Source organism: Triticum dicoccoides, chromosome 1A, assembly GCF_002162155.2.
Source record: "Triticum dicoccoides isolate Atlit2015 ecotype Zavitan chromosome 1A, WEW_v2.0, whole genome shotgun sequence".
Classification (NCBI taxonomy): Eukaryota; Viridiplantae; Streptophyta; class Magnoliopsida; order Poales; family Poaceae; genus Triticum; species Triticum dicoccoides.
The window spans coordinates 590762932-590768931 of record NC_041380.1 but is presented as its reverse complement, the minus strand read 5'-3'; the positions used below and the strand labels follow the sequence as shown (position 1 = coordinate 590768931).

The 6000-nt window shown below is 43.8% G+C and overlaps 1 long non-coding RNA gene across 1 annotated transcript; it reads right to left on the bottom strand.

Annotated features, from left to right (window-relative positions):
- Positions 1–3980: 3980 nt before the first annotated feature.
- Positions 3981–4674, bottom strand: LOC119293592. The gene is made up of 2 exons (XR_005143131.1): positions 4535–4674; positions 3981–4386 (listed from the first exon to the last, which is right to left on the bottom strand). It is a non-coding gene; the product is annotated as an uncharacterized LOC119293592 (long non-coding RNA).
- Between the last annotated feature and the right edge of the window lie 1326 nt (positions 4675–6000).

Sequence of the window (6000 nt, the reverse complement as noted above, 5' to 3'; positions counted from 1 at the left end):
ATAGGCATAAGTGGAGCTAGGAGAGTCCAAATGAGGTGCGATTTTCGGCCACGCGATCGTGATCGAACGCTCTAGATGATGGAGCGGAGTTTGGTGGGGTTTGGGCCAAATTGGAGCGGTGTTGGGCTGCAACCCACACGAGGCCTTTTCGGTCCCTCGGTTAACCGTTGGAATATCAAACGAAGTCCAAATGGCACGAAACTTGACAGGCGGTCTACCGGTAGTAAACCAAGGCCGCTTGGCAAGTCTCGGTCCAATCTGGAAATGTTTAATCCCCACACACGAAAGAAAGCTAGAAATGACCACCAGAGGAGAACGAAGCGCCGGAATGCAAAACGGACAACGGGGAAAATGCTCGAAAGCATGAGATGAACACGTATGCAAATGCAATGCACATGATGACATGATATGAGATGCATGACAACGACAACAACACACGGAGACAAAGACCCGAACCCGAGAAAATAAAATAACTTAACGCCAGAAATGGCAAGAGTTGGAGTACAAATTGGGAAAGTTACATCCGGGGTGTTACAGGCGGTGAGTATGAGCGCCTCAACTCCTTCTTTCGTCAAGTAGGGATCACACATCACGTATCATGCCCACATGCCCATCAACAGAATGGGTTAGCCGAGAGAAAACATAGGCACATTGTGGACGTGGGTCTCTCACTTTTAGCTCATGCTTCCATGCCCTTAAAATTTTGGGACGAGGCTTTTCTAGCTGCCACCTATCTTATCAATCGTACTCCCAGCAAGGTGATTAATCTTGACACTCCACTGGAAAATTTGTTTCATGAAAAACCCAGCTACCATGCCCTACGCACCTTTGGTTGTGCATGTTGGCCAAATCTCTGACCCTTTCATGCTAAGAAGCTCGAGTTTCGTTCAAAACAATGTGTTTTCCTTGGCTATAGCAATCTCCATAAAGGGTTCAAGTGTCTCGATGTCAAAGAAGGACGGGTCTATATCTCTTGAGATGTCATCTTTGACGAAACTATTTTTCCATTTGCCTCACTAAATCCAAATGTCGGCGTTCCTCTTCGTTCCGAAGTTCTTCTTCTTGCAGAAACTGCTCCATCCGAACCTCTTGATCATGGGGGCGAACAGACAGCTGATCTTTCGGTTAATCTTCATAAACATCCTGCTGTGAATTTTGGTGGAAATCCTATTTTTGGCTATGATTTTATGCAGCAGACAGGCGTGGAACACGATGCAGATTCAGGTGTTGCGCCGGATCCAGCAGGCGGCGATCCCGGGGAAGATCCTCCCTCGCCTGCCGCGCCAGACGGCGGGATCCGCACCGCATCAGCCTCGGGAGCGGGCGATCCAGCGTCGCCACGACGCATGTCCCCTCGCGGGCCCGCGGGCACAGGCGCTATCGCACACTCAGGGTCAGGTGGACCAACAAGCAGCGAGGCACCGCTCTCCACACGCCAAGTGGTGCGGTCCCCTCCGCATGGTGACGCGGGCCAATCAGGCGCGTCGCAAGCGGGCGACAGCATCCGTCTTGGATCTGCTGCTGCCGGCCCAGGTGCGGACGCTGGCGATGGCGACAGGATCCGCCTCGGATCTGGTGCAGCCGGGTCAGGTTCTGGATCCGCTGTGCAGGGCTCCGGATCCTCTGTGCAGTCGCCTTCTGCGATGATTCCTGCGTCACCACCAAGAACAAGATCTCAGCATGGTATTTTGAAACCAAAAGTACGTACGAACGGTACGGTCAGGTATGACAAAGGGCGTCGTTTTGCTGGTCTTGTTGTCACAGGAGAACCAAATACCTTGGTAGAGGCATTGGAAAATAAAAATTGGAAAAATGCAATGAATGAGGAATATAATGCTCTCATGAAAAATAGAACATGGCACCTAGTTCCTCCAGCAAAGGGTAGAAACTTAATTGACTGCAAATGGGTCTACAGAATTAAAAGAAAGGCAAATGGAGAAATAGACAGATACAAGGCTAGACTAGTTGCAAAGGGGTTTAAACAAATATATGGTATAGATTACGAAGATACTTTTAGCCCTGTTGTGGAAGCAGCTACTGTTAGACTTGTTCTGTCCATTGCAGTATCAAACAATTGGAGTCTTCATCAATTGGATGTGCAGAATGCGTTTCTTCATGGCGTTCTAGAGGAAGAAGTGTATATGATACAACCACCTGGGTATGAGGTAAAGGACAAGTATCATTATGTATGCAAGCTTGAGAAGGCTTTATATGGTTTGAAACAAGCACCTAGAGCATGGTACTCTAGGCTGAGTGTAAAACTACAGAGACTTGGTTTTCGGCCATCCAGAGCTGACACATCACTGTTCTTCTACAGAAAAGGCAGAATCACCATTTTCATGCTAGTATATGTTGATGATATTATTGTTGCAAGCTCATCGCAGGATGCAACCAAGGCATTGCTTGAAGATCTAAGGAGAGACTTTGCTCTTAAAGATCTTGGTGATTTGCACTACTTCTTGGGAATAGAAGTAAAACAGGTTAAAGATGGCATAGTCTTGAGTCAAGAAAAGTATGTGTCAGATGTGCTAAAACGAGCAGGTATGATGAATTGCAAAGTGTCAAATATGCCTCTCTCAACTTCTGAAAAATTATCTAAGGAAGAAGGAGAGCCTTTAAGTGCTGAAGATTCTACAAACTATAGAAGTGTTGTAGGTGCTTTGCAATATCTAACACTTACAAGACCTGATATATCTTTCCCTATCAATAAAGTATGTCAGTTCTTGCATGCTCCCACCTTTGCACATTGGACAGCAGTGAAAAGAATCTTAAGATATTTAAGAGGTACTATGAGTACAGGGTTGAAAGTCACAAGATCAATGTCAACTTTGATGAGTGCATTCTCTGATGCTGATTGGGCAGGTTGTCCTGATGATAGAAGATCAACAGGGGGCTTTGCTGTTTTCTTTGGACCAAATCTTATATCATGGAGTGCACGGAAACAAGCTACTGTATCAAGATCAAGTACAGAAGCTGAGTACAAAGCTTTGGCTAATGCCACGGCAGAGTTGATATGGGTTCAAACCTTGTTGAATAAGCTACGTGTTAATCACTCTCCTGTTGCATGGTTGTGGTGTGATAACATTGGTGCAACATATTTATCAGCAAATCCAGTGTTTCATGCTAGAACCAAACACATTGAGGTAGATTATCACTTTGTGCGAGAAAGGGTAGCTAAGAAGCTTCTTGATATTCGGTTCATTCCCATTAATGATCAAGTTGCAGATGGTTTCACTAAAGCCTTATCATGGCGCAAGGTAGAAGAGTTCAAGAACAATCTCAACTTGGTGAAGTTATGATTGAGGGGGTGTGTTAGAATATATTGTATGTATATACGGTTGTGTACGTATAAAACCGTATATACTCTTGATGTTGCGTGCATGGTCAACTTTGTAATCTGGTAGTTAGGTTTAAGTTTCGATCCTTATCTTGTAGATAGCTAACTTGAGGATCAAGCCTAACCAACTACCGAATCTTGTAAACCCTAGCCTATGGCTATATATAACACACAACGCGTCCCTGCTAGGCATACGCTTCAAGCCATCTTTCAGCAAGGAGGGCGGCGGGGAGGAGGAGTTTGACGTCAAGGAGTGGTGGAGCATCTTCCCAAACTGCAATGACGATGGCACCGGCCCGGACCCATGTCTCACCGACGATGGCCTGTCGAGGAAGGATTGGCTCAACCTCCACTATGGCCGATGAGTAGTCTAGTGTAGTTTAAGTTTACTAGTAAGTTTGAATTTATGTTTAATGTTCGGTTGTCAAGACTATGTTGAACGTATGTTTAAATTTATGCAAAATTCGGTTGAAGCTAAATTGAATGTATGCAAATTTATGTTTTATTTCGCTAAGTCTAGGGGATCGGCTAGAACCGACCAAAACTTAATGGAGTATAAATACTCCAGTAAGGTTTATTAGGCCGGATATTCCTTTATTTTATAGGGGATCGGTTAGAAATGCCCTAAACTAGTATAGATTTGTTTGAACTTAAACTAACAGGAAATTGTCCCATTTATGGATATGTGTTCAAATACATGTACACATGACTGTTGCCACCATATCTGAAAGTCAGCATATGTCATGCATACACAAGTGATCATACATTTACTAGCTCGCAATACTATCATATCGTCCCTGCTAGTAAGTAAACGCTCGAGCAGATGAAGACGCTCCTTATTTGATATATGGATACAGACCATATATATTTGGTTTCTAGAGTGACAGACACCGTTTTGACCGCCACCCCACAATATTCATCTCAAGGATAGCCGCTGCCACCATCACCATTTTGACCGGCTCCTCCTCCGCCGTTGTTGTCGTAGCCACCACCGTACCCAGGCCCATATCCACTATACCCGTCTGGACGTTGCGCAGGCATCGTTTCTTCTGCATGGATGCAAAAGAATGTCATTATTATACATATAGACATAGCACCTGCAGGCTGCATACAACTTAGCAATATGTCCTATTCAATTATTCAATTAACTAGCAACACTACATGTTCTTAACAGTTTTGCGGTATCAGTTTGCATACCACCTACTGCATGCGCTACATCCTGGGAGACGAGCAGGAGAGCGACCAATACGACGCCAAGGAGAAGTGGGTACTTTGCAGCCATTTCTATGCTTCTTGATAACAAGTTCGATGGAGCTTTGCAAGCTTTGTCTGGGAAGATAGCGTCCCAGCTATGCCCTATTTATAGAAGGGCCGGCACATGCATGCAAGTTCACCGATGCTGTTAGAATTTGAACGAGCAGGGTATTTGTGCATCTCACTCTCAACTTTTCGTGTTAGACTTCCCTAAAGGGCATGGCACTCCCATGCATCTATCAGCAATTTACCTGTGACGGAGGTTATAGGACAACATCCTAATTAATATCAACTAGTAAAGAGAGATAGGCTCTACGTCGAACTCCCTTTTTACAACATTGTCTGTCTGGTTCATAAAGAAACATTTGTGAATAAAAATAAAAGATGTCTTCGCAACAAAATCTTGAACACAAGAGAAAAAAATAACTATTAAATGTGTACAAAGAGAGAGAGAGAGAGAGAGAGAGAGAGAGAGAGAGAGAGAGAGAGCAGAAAATCACATTGCGGCAAAGCATGAGTTCAGCACTAGTTTTTCAAATTATCGTTTATATAAATTTCAAAGGATCTTTGTGAGATACCCAGACAAATATTGATGGTGTGTGGGTCGATCTAGGACTTCGGGGCTTTTTGGAAGGATGAGCAAGTGTGAGAGAGCCAAGCCGGTGATGAGGTTAAGGAGGAAGAGAGTTCATTAGGGGGTTTTAATTGGAATGGCTGAATCTTTCTTACTCTCCTTCAGAAAAAGGTTTGATTTAGGCGTTCATTCTCTACATTGTACCTTAGGCCCTAACTTCCTCTAATGGAGTGAACTAAGTCTGGCTTAGATGGTTAGGTTCATTATGGTGGAACCAACCGAGCTGGTTTCAAGTCCTAGAGTGACATGGGTACTAGCATATTATTTTGTGAATTATTTTTTTCAGGCTTTCTGGTGCAATTTTTTTTTCAGCGGGTAAACATGTCCGTAGAAATTAGCCACGTGTGGAAGGAGAGGTATGCTGGTCTCATTTCATTAGCAAGACAAAGAGTCACCTGCTAGTCACTCCGACTCCAAGGAGTCATATTCTTTTTTGACGCTCCCAAGAGTCGTATTCACTTCATACACAAAGTGTTGTGCATATAAGCTACTACCCCTCTCTCAGTTTACAGGATGTGCGCGTGCTCCTAGGTCGTCAATTTGACCAACCTAATATAAGTCATATATTACAAAAATATATATCAATATAAACTTCAGATGTTTTATTTTCAAATCGTATAATTTTTGTGTTGTATAGTTTATATTAAGGTGATAAAATTGGTAATCTAGGTTACGCGTAGGACTTGTAAAACTGAAACGGAGGTAGTACCTGAAGTTAACAAACACCTTGCATGAACATATACTCGCTCCTTTCCGGTTTATAGAGCTTATCTCA